General features: G+C 34.2%; 4 non-coding genes across 4 annotated transcripts; 2 read left to right on the top strand and 2 right to left on the bottom strand.

Moving 5' to 3' along the window:
• Positions 1–424: 424 nt before the first annotated feature.
• Positions 425–497, top strand: trnat-ugu (transfer RNA threonine (anticodon UGU)). Its single transcript has one exon. It is a non-coding gene; the product is annotated as a tRNA-Thr (tRNA).
• A 457-nt stretch (positions 498–954) lies between these two features.
• Positions 955–1,027, top strand: trnak-uuu (transfer RNA lysine (anticodon UUU)). Its single transcript has one exon. It is a non-coding gene; the product is annotated as a tRNA-Lys (tRNA).
• Positions 1,028–1,144: 117 nt separating this feature from the next.
• On the bottom strand, positions 1,145–1,217 carry trnak-cuu (transfer RNA lysine (anticodon CUU)). The gene has a single exon. It is a non-coding gene; the product is annotated as a tRNA-Lys (tRNA).
• A 9,691-nt stretch (positions 1,218–10,908) lies between these two features.
• trnae-cuc (transfer RNA glutamic acid (anticodon CUC)) lies at positions 10,909–10,980 on the bottom strand. The gene has a single exon. It is a non-coding gene; the product is annotated as a tRNA-Glu (tRNA).
• Positions 10,981–11,612: the final 632 nt, after the last annotated feature.

The following is an 11,612-nucleotide window of genomic DNA, read 5'->3' as shown; positions in this document are numbered from 1 at the left end:
ACTGCACATTGAAACAGTTTGGTGCATATGGAAAATGTTCTAATATAGTTTAGATTTTGGATGAACATCTCCTGTAAGTTTTTCCCAATGTATCTGTATTTTAAGATAATTTAAGATTAATCTTTATAACCAGTAAAATGGTTTTGTTGAACTGAGCCGTGCCTAGTTAAACCTGAGGGTAAATTATATTCCAGTAGATGGCGCTTGTGCATTAAAAATGGTCTGCCTTTGTGGCACTGTGGTTAAACCATAGATTTTGTATGGGTTAAATACAGACTCTATTCTAGACTCTCTTGTACATAAACACATTATCTGTGTGTTTTATTTGCCACTGAGTTTATTTCGCATAGATTTAGTCATTGCGAGGTCACGTATTGGTGTTCACAAACATTAAAAGGTTCTCACCAGCCCAGCAAACCCATAGGGCTCCATAGCTCAGGGGTTAGAGCACTGGTCTTGTAAACCAGGGGTCGCGAGTTCAAATCTCGCTGGGGCCTCAACAATATTTTGATTTTTTTTTATTATTTTATTAATACGGCGGACAACAAACACACGCGGAATATGTTTTGCTGTTATTTTAGAGGTAATTTTAACAAGTAATTTAGGTTATATCGTCGGCGACGTGAGGATGTTCATTACTGTAAATATGGGCCTAAAGCGTTCCATCGATACTATGGAACAACTTAACCTACCAATGAGAATGAATAACCACATTTCTGTGTTATGTTTTTACTTAAGTTACCTGTCTTTATTAGAGGCACAATAGACGAAAGCATACAAAATACCTGAGTGCCATGAGTTTTTTAAAGACTTGTATTGGTTCCAGTAACCACAGAAGCGTGCACAACAATGCATATGAATATAAACGTATTTGGTAAAAAGATTCTACATTTTCAACAAGCGCAACCCGACTTTTCTTCACTCTAAACATGCCTGGGAAGGCACTGATACAGGGCCCGGATAGCTCAGTCGGTAGAGCATCAGACTTTTAATCTGAGGGTCCAGGGTTCAAGTCCCTGTTCGGGCGTTAACGTTTTCATCCTTTTTTTGTTTTTATAACAAAATATACTTTTTATCAGTAGAGACTAAATGCTAAGTGCTAAATACTGTGTGAACAATGAGATTATAACCTAAAAAAAATTAGCGCCCAACGTGGGGCTCGAACCCACGACCCTGAGATTAAGAGTCTCATGCTCTACCGACTGAGCTAGCCGGGCTGATACGGCGGGAAATTCAAACGTGATTCAAATAGTGTCAACACGTGTGTTCTATAGTAGGCTTATTATTAATCACGACATACAAATATATGTAAAAATTATATCAAGAGGCACCACGTCTAATTGTCCGAAACTGTTTTAGAGCGTTTTAGCTAAGAAACAAATCTTAAAATAGATGCTCACTGAATTTATCTGATTCAGTTTAGATGGATAAGTAGTTATCCATATTCAGAAATGGGTCTAGGCTCTTATTGTTTGAAATGTGCTATTACAACTGTTAAAACTTGAATGCATTTTGGATTTATAGTAATGCACATACTCCAACAAAATGTGTACCCTATTATACAGTTTATACGCACATGATTATTATAACTAAGCTAGCTATTTTGCTTTCAAATAAAAAACGCCTTTTTAACAACTAGGTTAAATTGATCATGGCAGTCTTTTAAACCAGCTATTAAACCGACAATACCCGATTGATATTGAGATACAGCTCTGGGCATAAACTAGCTGACTGGAAGGATACTACAAGTTAACTTAGCTACCACGGTAAAGTTAGTTTCATTTTTGATATTCGACTTTTCGGCTCTAATAACTTCTGAACGGAGGATGGTAGCCAGCAGATACTTACATAATCAGGACAGTACGACCACAGAGAGTGACGCACACCCTTATCCTTAGGGTTCATACACATCAGAATAACGGAGATGTATACTTTGAGTCATGAGGAAAATTGCACACCCATTAATATTATGCAAAATGCTCTAATTTTTTATTATATTTTATATATTCACAAATTCAATAGCATTTCAGCAACTGTGTATGTCACAGCTAGGTGGCAGCAGACACGCACACCATTTATATTTTGGATACAGTGCCAATTCTAGTGAATATTACATTTTATATATTTAAAAAATCAATAGAATTTAAACCGAATTACACAGAACACTAAAAATAAGTGTGTATGATACAGCTAGGTGTCAGAAAACACACACACTCTTTGAAATTTGGATACATTGCCAATTCTACTAATTATAAAATTATATACATTTTAAAATGTAATAGCTTTCAAACCGAATCACACAGAATAATAAAAACAAGTGTGTATGATACAGCTAGGTGTCAGGAAACACACACACTCTTTGAAATTTGGATACATTGCCAATTCTACTAATTATTAAATTTTATATATTTTAAAATGTAATAGCTTTCAAACCGAATTACACAGAACAATAAAAACAAGTGTGTATGATACAGTTAGGTGGCAACAAACACACACACGCTTTATATTTATGATACACTGCCAATTCTACGAATTATTAAATTTTATATATTTTAAAATGTAGTAGCTTTCAAACCGAATCACACAGAATAATAAAAACAAGTGTGTATGATACAGCTAGGTGGCAGCAGACACACACACCATTTATATTTTGGATACAGTGCCAATTCTAGTGAATATTACATTTTATATATTTTAAAAATCAATAGAATTTAAACCAAATTACACAGAACAATAAAAACAAGTGTGTATGATACAGTTAGGTGGCAACAAACACACACATGCTTTATATTTATGATACAGTGCCAATTCTACATATTATTAAATTATATATATTTTAAAATTCAATAGCTTTTAAACTCAATTACACAGAATAATAAAAACAAGTGTGTATGCTACAGCTAGGTGGCAGCAAACACACTCACTCTTTATATTTATGATACACTGCCAATTCTACTATTTATTAAATTTTATACATTTTAAAATTCAATAGCTTTCAAACTGAATTACACAGAACAATAAAAATAAGTGTGTATGATACAGCTAGGTGGCAACAAACACACACTCTTTAAAATTTGGATACATTGCCAATTCTACTAATTATTACATTATATACATTTTAAAATTCAAAAGCTTTTAAACTCAATTACACAGAATAAAAAAAATATTGGATACAGTGAGCCATAGTATAAACAACATAGTATAAACCATAGTTTTAGCCATAATATAAATAATGCTAAAAATAGCTGTGTATGACATAAGTCGGTGTAAAATAAAGGGTGTTATGCAAATTTGGTTATGTAAAACCAAAACATCAAAAGAAAACTTTTTACTCTCTGTGGTCATTTTGTTGTCATTTGCTAGCTACCATCATCCATTCAAAAGTTCTTACGGTGACTTTGAGTCATGGGCAGAACTGCACACCCTTTAATTTTGGAAATTGACCAATAGCTTACAATGTCCTTGGCAATATTTATTCTAACAGAGAGCATACAGTACATTTAACTATACATTAATACAAAAGTTTAAATGTAGTTGTGTTTGTAACAGTTTTATGTAATTATGTAATATTATGTATTATATGTTTGTATAATGTATAACATTCAGTTAGTTACATGGTATACCTTAATCATTACATTACCTTGTTATTAAATAATCCACCTATTTATTTTTGTCTCAAATATCAAATTAATAATACATGTATTATGACCACAGAGAGTAAAAAGTTTTCTTTTGATGTTTTGGTTTTACATAACCAAATTTGCATAACACCCTTTATTTTACACCGACTTGTGTCATACACAGCTATTTTTAGCGTTATTTATATTATGGCTAAAACTATGGTTTATACTATGTTGTTTATACTATGGCTCACTGTATCCAATATTTTTTTATTCTGTGTAATTGAGTTTAAAAGCTATTGAATTTTAAAATGTATATAATTTAATAATTAGTAGAATTGGCAGTGTATCCAAATTTTAAAGAGTGTGTGTGTTTATTGCCACCTAGCTGTATCATACACACTAGTTTTTATTGTTCTGTGTGATTTGGTGTAAAAGCTATTGAATTTTAAAATATATAAAATTTAATAATTAGTAGAATTGGCAATGTATCCAAATTTTAAAGTGTGTGTATTTGTTGCCACCTAGCTGTATCATACACATTTATTTTTATTGTTCTGTGTGATTCGGTTTGAAAGCTATTGAATTTTAAAATGTATAAAATTTAATAATTAGTAGAATTGGCAGTGTATCATAAATATAAAGAGTGAGCGTGTTTGCTGCCACCTAGCTGTATCATACACACTAGTTTTTATTGTTCTGTGTGATTTGGTGTAAAAGCTATTGAATTTTAAAATATATAAAATTTAATAATTAGTAGAATTGGCAATGTATCATAAATATAAAGCATGTGTGTGTTTGTTGCCACCTAACTGTATCATACACACTTGTTTTTATTGTTCTGTGTAATTCGGTTTAAATTCTATTGATTTTTTAAATATATAAAATGTAATATTCACTAGAATTGGCACTGTATCCAAAATATAAATGGTGTGTGTGTCTGCTGCCACCTAGCTGTAGCATACACACTTGTTTTTATTATTCTGTGTAATTGAGTTTAAAAGCTATTGAATTTTAAAATATATATAATTTAATAATATGTAGAATTGGCACTGTATCATAAATATAAAGCATGTGTGTGTTTGTTGCCACCAAACTGTATCATACACACTTGTTTTTATTGTTCTGTGTAATTCGGTTTAAATTCTATTGATTTTTTAAATATATAAAATGTAATATTCACTAGAATTGGCACTGTATCCAAAATATAAATGGTGTGTGTCTGCTGCCACCTAGCTGTATCATACACACTTGTTTTTGTTATTCTGTGTGATTCGGTTTGAAAGCTACTACATTTTAAAATATATAAAATTTAATAATTCGTAGAATTGGCAGTGTATCATAAATATAAAGCGTGTGTGTTTGTTGCCACCTAGCTGGCAACAAACACACTTGTTTTTATTATTCTGTGTGATTCAGTTTGAAAGCTATTACATTTTAAAATGTATATAATTTAATAATTAGTAGAATTGGCAATGTATCCAAATTTCAAAGAGTGTGTGTGTTTCCTGACACCTAGCTGTATCATACACACTTATTTTTAGTGTTCTGTGTAATTCGGTTTAAATTCTATTGATTTTTTAAATATATAAAATGTAATATTCACTAGAATTGGCACTGTATCCAAAATATAAATGGTGTTCATGTCTGCTGCCACCTAGCTGTGACATACACAGTTGCTGAAACGCTATTGAATTTGTGAATATATAAAATATAATAAAAAAATTAGAGCATTTTGCATAATATTAATGGGTGTGCAATTTTTCCTCATGACTCAAAGTATACATCTCCGTTATTCTGATGTGTATGAACCCTAAGGATATGGAGCTATTGGTGTTTTTTTTTTTTTTCTTAAAGCCATCTATTCTTATGTGGGAACATTTAAAGGCATTTTTATGCACTGAAGTGATTTGGAGGTAAATAAATGAGTGTGTACAGATGTAGAGGTGGTCTAGAAGTACATGTATTTTATTCTGACAGGAAAAGTGCGCTTAGTTTTTCGGTATTAACGCTAAAAGGGCGTTGCGCAAATTTCACCCAAACAGTAAAAGGAAGGGTGTGCGTCACTCTCTGTGGTCGTACTGTCCTGTTTATGACGAGGCTGAAGTTGGTTTGATATTCGCAGCTCCAGATTCGTTTGGCTCGATATTCGCAGCCTCGTATTCCCCGGCTGAAGTTGGTTTGATATTCGCAGCTGCCGCTTCACTGAACCACCGTGAACTAAAGGGAGCGTTCACAAACACCCGCTGTTTATATTAAACACCTCACAGATCAACACTGAAGGAGATAGAATGAAGAAAAGCAGTACATCTGTTTATTAACAATGTAAATATACAATATATTATTAAATATAATTTTGTATATTGTAAAATATTTATTTTAATTACTGAATTTATAATTATATATTACAATAAATAATTAAATATATATTTAATAAAATTATATTTTAAAAGCCATTGAGCTAAAAAAATATGAGGCAGATGTTCAAGTGTGATTTTGAAGAACTTTTTCATGTTGGGCCAAAACAAATACACATGATCTGAAGAGTACTAGTCTTCTTCTTTAAGGAAAACCTGGAATTAGCCTGGCCCAAGCTGATTTTATACTTTAAAATGAACTGGCAACATAGCATACCAATCCATAATGCACAATTTTTTTTTTATGTAAAGCTGATGTTCTAGTGTAATTTTGAAGGACTTTTTCATCTTGGGCCAGACCAAATACACATGATCTGAAGAGTACTAGACTTCTACTTTAAGAAAAACCTGGAAATAGCCTGGCCCAAGCTGATTTTATACTTTAAAATGAACTGGCAACATGGAATACCGATCCATAAAGCACAATTTTTTTATGTAAAGCTGATGTTCCAGTGTGATTTTGAAGGACTTTTTCATCTTGGGCCAGAACAAATACACATGATCTGAAGAGTACTAGTCTTCTACTTTAAGGAAAACCTGGAAATAGCCTGGCCCGAGCTGATTTTATACTTTAAAATTAACTGGCAACATGGCCTACCGATCCATAATGCACAAAAAAATTGAATATAAAGCTGATGTTCTAGTGTGATTTTGAAGGACTTTTTAATCTTGGGCCAGACCAAATACACATGGTCTGAAGAGAACTAGTCTTCTACTTTAAGGAAAACTTGGAATTAGCCTGGCCCGAGCTGATTTTATCCTTTAAAATGAATTGGCAACATGACATGAAAGCCATTTTGCACAGAAATAATGAATATAAAGCATTGATTTTGAGAATACCAGAACTCTTCATCTGATGTGTATTTGGTCTGAAAAAAAAAATCCAAAATCATACTGGAATATCAGCTTTAAATAATATTTTTTTTGTGCTACCAGGTTGCCAATTAATTGTGCAGTCTAAAATCAGCTCGGGCCAGGCAAATCCCAAAATTTCCTTAAAGTAGAAGACTAGTACTCTTTAGATCATGTGTATTTGGTCTGGCCCAAGATGAAAAAGTCCTTCAAAATCACACTAGAACATCAGCTTTACATAAAAACAATTGTGCATTATGGATCGGTATTCCATGTTGCCAGTTCATTTTAAAGTATAAAATCAGCATAGGCCAGGCTAATTCCAGGTTTTTCTTAAAGTAGAAGACTAGTACTCTTCAGATCATGTGTATTTGGTCTGGCCCAACATGAAAAAGTCCTTGAAAATCACACTAGAACATCAGCTTTAAATTAAACTTTTTTCTGCCTTATGGATCGGTATGCCATGTTGCCAGTTCATTTTAAAGTATAAAATCAGCTTGGGCCAGGCTAATTCCAGGTTTTCCTTAAAGTAGAAGACTAGTTCTCTTCAGATCATGAGTATTTGTTCTGGCCCAAGATTAAAAAGTCCTTCAAAATCACACTAGAACATCAGCTTTACATAAAAAAATTCTGCATTATGGATTGGTATGCTATGTTGCCAGTTCATTTTAAAGTATAAAATCAGCTCGGGCCAGGCTAATTCCAGGTTTTCCTTAAAGTAGAAGACTAGTACTCTTCAGAGCATGTGTATTTGGTCTGGCCCAAGATGAAAAAGCCCTTCAAAATCACACTGGAACATCAGCTTTACATAAAAAAAATTGTGCATTATGGATCGGTATGCTATGTTGCCAGTTCATTTTAAAGTATAAAATCAGCTCGGGCCAGGCTATTTCCAGGTTTTCCTTAAAGTAGAAGACTAGTACTCTTCAGATCATGTGTATTTGGTCTGGCCCAAGATTAAAAAGTCCTTCAAAATCACACTAGAACATCAGCTTTACATTAAATTTTTTTGTGCATTATGGATCGGTAGGCCATGTTGCCAGTTAATTTTAAAGTATAAAATCAGCTCGGGCCAGGCTAATTCCAGGTTTTCCTTAAAGTAGAAGACTAGTACTCTTCAGAGCATGTGTATTTGGTCTGGCCCAAGATGAAAAAGCCCTTCAAAATCACACTGGAACATCAGCTTTACATAAAAAAAATTGTGCATTATGGATCGGTATGCTATGTTGCCAGTTCATTTTAAAGTATAAAATCAGCTCGGGCCAGGCTATTTCCAGGTTTTCCTTAAAGTAGAAGACTAGTACTCTTCAGATCATGTGTATTTGGTCTGGCCCAAGATTAAAAAGTCCTTCAAAATCACACTAGAACATCAGCTTTACATTCAATTTTTTTGTGCATTATGGATCGGTAGGCCATGTTGCCAGTTAATTTTAAAGTATAAAATCAGCTTGGGCCAGGCTAATTCCAGGCTTTCCCTAAAGTAGAAGACTAGTACTCTTTAGATCATGTGTATTTGGTCTGGCCCAATATGAAAAAGTCCTTCAAAATCACACTGGAACATCAGCTTTACATAAAAAAAATTGTGCATTATGGATCGGTATGCTATGTTGCCAGTTCATTTTAAAGTATAAAATCAGCTCGGGCCAAGCTATTTCCAGGTTTTCCTTAAAGTAGAAGACTAGTACTCTTCAGAGCATGTGTATTTGGTCTGGCCCAAGATGAAAAAGCCCTTCAAAATCACACTGGAACATCAGCTTTACATAAAAAAAATTGTGCATTATGGATCGGTATGCTATGTTGCCAGTTCATTTTAAAGTATAAAATCAGCTCGGGCCAGGCTATTTCCAGGTTTTCCTTAAAGTAGAAGACTAGTACTCTTCAGATCATGTGTATTTGGTCTGGCCCAAGATTAAAAAGTCCTTCAAAATCACACTAGAACATCAGCTTTACATTAAATTTTTTTGTGCATTATGGATCGGTAGGCCATGTTGCCAGTTAATTTTAAAGTATAAAATCAGCTCGGGCCAGGCTAATTCCAGGTTTTCCTTAAAGTAGAAGACTAGTACTCTTCAGAGCATGTGTATTTGGTCTGGCCCAAGATGAAAAAGCCCTTCAAAATCACACTGGAACATCAGCTTTACATAAAAAAATTGTGCATTATGGATCGGTATGCTATGTTGCCAGTTCATTTTAAAGTATAAAATCAGCTCGGGCCAGGCTATTTCCAGGTTTTCCTTAAAGTAGAAGACTAGTACTCTTCAGATCATGTGTATTTGGTCTGGCCCAAGATTAAAAAGTCCTTCAAAATCACACTAGAACATCAGCTTTACATTCAATTTTTTTGTGCATTATGGATCGGTAGGCCATGTTGCCAGTTAATTTTAAAGTATAAAATCAGCTTGGGCCAGGCTAATTCCAGGCTTTCCCTAAAGTAGAAGACTAGTACTCTTTAGATCATGTGTATTTGGTCTGGCCCAATATGAAAAAGTCCTTCAAAATCACACTGGAACATCAGCTTTACATAAAAAAAATTGTGCATTATGGATCGGTATGCTATGTTGCCAGTTCATTTTAAAGTATAAAATCAGCTCGGGCCAAGCTATTTCCAGGTTTTCCTTAAAGTAGAAGACTAGTTCTCTTCAGATCATGTGTATTTGTTCTGGCCCAAGATTAAAAAGTCCTTGAAAATCACACTAGAACATCAGCTTTAAATTAAACTTTTTTCTGCCTTATGGATCGGTATGCCATGTTGCCAGTTCATTTTAAAGTATAAAATCAGCTTGGGCCAGGCTAATTCCAGGTTTTCCTTAAAGTAGAAGACTAGTTCTCTTCAGATCATGTGTATTTGTTCTGGCCCAAGATTAAAAAGTCCTTCAAAATCACACTAGAACATCAGCTTTATATTCAATTTCTTTGTGCATTATGGATCGGTATTCCATGTTGCCAGTTCATTTTAAAGTATAAAATCAGCTCGGGCCAGGCTAATTCCAGGTTTTCCTTAAAGTAGAAGACTAGTTCTCTTCAGATCATGTGTATTTGTTCTGGCCCAAGATTAAAAAGTCCTTCAAAATCACACTAGAACATCAGCTTTAAATTAAACTTTTTTCTGCCTTATGGATCGGTAGGCCATGTTGCCAGTTAATTTTAAAGTTTAAAATCAGCTTGGGCCAGGCTAATTCCAGGTTTTCCTTAAAGAAGAAGACTAGTACTCTTCAGATCATGTGTATTTGGTCTGGCCCAACATGAAAAAGTTCTTCAAAATCACACTTGAACATCTGCCTCATATTTTTTGAGCGCAATGGCTTTTAAAATATAATTTTATTAAATATATATTTAATTATTTATTGTAATATATAATTATGAATTCAGTAATTAAAATAAATATTTTACAATATACAAAATTATATTTAATAATATATTGTATATTTACATTGTTAATAAACAGATGTACTGCTTTTCTTCATTCTATCTCCTTCAGTGTTGATCTGTGAGGTGTTTAATATAAACAGCGGGTGTTTGTGAACGCTCCCTTTAGTTCACGGTGGTTCAGTGAAGCGGCAGCTGCGAATATCAAACCAACTTCAGCCGGGGAATACGAGGCTGCGAATATCGAGCCAAACGAATCTGGAGCTGCGAATATCAAACCAACTTCAACCTCGTCTGATGTCTGATTATGTAAGTATCTGCTGGCTACCATCCTCCGTTCAGAAGTTATTAGAGCCGAAAAGTCGAATATCAAAAATGAAACTAACTTTACCGTGGTAACTTAGCTAAGTTACATGTTTCTTAAATAAAATGCTTATACTTTTAAGAGAAGAGAGATATGTAATACTTTTGTTAACTAAGGTTGGAAATGAACGGCAACAATGATTATTGTTAACTATCACACCAGCTACGAACGTAGACACGTATGTTCAGAGGTAGTAATGCATGTAGTGATTGATTGATTATCCTATACAGAATTTCAATAAGCACATTTAACCACATCAGAAAACGTTTCGCATTGAAAAAAGGACAAGTTCCCTGACCGGGAATCGAACCCGGGCCGCGGCGGTGAGAGCGCCGAATCCTAACCACTAGACCACCAGGGACTGTGGTGCAACAGCAAGCATATCACATATTTATCACAAGAAAGCGTTAAAGAGAAAACAAGATGGTAAACACATTTATATAGTCTGGCACGTGGTCTAACAACTGCTGCCCCATCTTTGGAAGTTTCCTGTTTAAGCCGTCTCTCCTGGGCAGGCTCATACAAACATACTACCTGTGGTGGCTTCTCCTGCCGTTACTACACCATTTTCGTGGCTCCCATAGCCCCCCTGCTTGTGTTGCATTAATTTCTTTTTCTTTTTTTAATAGCTGTCTCTCATCTCACCTGTGATGTCTAAAATGTGGAGGGACAAAAGCACTCAGTTCCTGTTACTCACCACTCCAGGTCCGTTCCAGTCCTCATTGCCCAGGCTGTTTTAGTGCCAGCGACCTAATAAGGCTATCCTATAAAATACCTCAATCCCATCCCTTAAAATCAACCACTCTTCTGGAGTAGTCATACCAAACAGAGTGGCTGAGAGAGAAAACAGCAAAAATAAAGGTACACAGACATTGTAATGCTGTCAAACCAGTGGAATCCAGGGGAACAATGTAAAATAACAAAATAAATCACCATTTATTGAATTTATTTATTTTGTTGAACACACAGCATGGCAGTGATTTATGAAAATAC

Source organism: Astyanax mexicanus, chromosome 7 (assembly GCF_023375975.1).
Source record: "Astyanax mexicanus isolate ESR-SI-001 chromosome 7, AstMex3_surface, whole genome shotgun sequence".
Taxonomy (NCBI): domain Eukaryota; kingdom Metazoa; phylum Chordata; class Actinopteri; order Characiformes; family Acestrorhamphidae; genus Astyanax; species Astyanax mexicanus.
This window is presented reverse-complemented; position numbering and strand designations above follow the sequence as displayed.